This window comes from Bactrocera latifrons, unplaced genomic scaffold, assembly GCF_001853355.1.
Source record: "Bactrocera latifrons isolate USDA-ARS-PBARC rearing strain unplaced genomic scaffold, ASM185335v1 scaffold_226, whole genome shotgun sequence".
Taxonomy (NCBI): domain Eukaryota; kingdom Metazoa; phylum Arthropoda; class Insecta; order Diptera; family Tephritidae; genus Bactrocera; species Bactrocera latifrons.
The window spans coordinates 227860-229249 of record NW_017535808.1 but is presented as its reverse complement, the minus strand read 5'-3'; positions in this window follow the sequence as shown (position 1 = coordinate 229249).

Below are 1390 nucleotides of genomic sequence, written 5' to 3'. Positions count from 1 at the left end.
ATTAATATTTTTGACTACAACTTATGCAACCACAAAGTTTTATATATAATATTTCCATACTTTTAGACCATTAGAAATAAATCTTACTTTTGAATGAAAATTATTTGAGAATATTTGTATATTTGAATATACTAAACATAAACGTCAGGAACCCTATAAATATATATATGAATTGGAAGTCCGATCTAAAAAATTTATTCGGAGATTGTACCGATGCCTTAAGTAATAGTCCATGCCAAACTTCATAAAGATACCTAGTAGTAAAGTAGTAAAGAAGTTCTCCACACAAGTACTTTAGTTTCATCGGTCAGTTTGTATGGCAACTATATGCTATAGTTTTCCAATATCGACAGTTCCGACGAATAAGCAATTTCTTGGAGAGAAAAAGATTTGAGCAAAATTTCGGACCAAAATCATTTATATATATAAGGCATCGGTACAATCTCCGAATAAATTTTTTAGATCGGACTTCCAATTCATTAAGATGTCACGCACACTGACTGATCTAACTATTGTACTTGCAAGAAAAACTTTTGTATTTAAGGAGTTGTCTTCATCAAATTTGACGTGAATTAATTTATTAGGTGTACCGTTACCACCGAATAAATCAGACTACTATAGCATCTGTCTCTTATACACATCTTGTTCTTGTTTTTCTTGTTGTTGTTGTTATTGTAGCGCTTGCATCATGCGCACCTGTCGCTTTCGCAAAGCGCGACAGCTGTCTCTTATACACATCTAGATGTGTATAAGAGACAGGATACACTCTCTATGAAGTTACATATTTAAAAATATTTATATATAAATATATATGAATTTCTTTGTACGTATGTATCTGTCTCTTATACACATCTAGATGTGTATAAGAGACAGTGTTAGAGTCTTAATTGTTTTTCTTGTTGTTGTTGTTGTATAAACAAACTACGCCATGTCATAGTGTTTGTTATTAATTTGCTTTGTTGTTCGAACGTTTGTGGCCACAAAGCTGGAATATTTGCCAATGAAGGCATGTCTGTGTTTGGGCGCGTGTGTATAACTGTATGGGTATCTGTAGACGTGTACGTGAGAGTGAAACGTTTGCTTTTTGTTGGCAGTAAGGATTAATACGCTTAATTTTAACAGGCAAACTAATTAAAAAAAATTTAATTTAATTTCGCACGTTTTTTGGTTTCAATGAAAAAAAAAGAAATGCGTTGAAAAAATTAAAGCTTTGTTGTAAAATTTTATTTGCGATATTAGCAATTTTATTTTTAACTAGTAGTGTATCATATTACCAGAAAGCATATGCATTAATTTTTATTAATTATGCAGTCTGTGAAATTGATCATAAAAATATAACAAAATAAAGTTTATAATGAAATAAGCAAGTAGTGAAAAATTTTGGGGATAT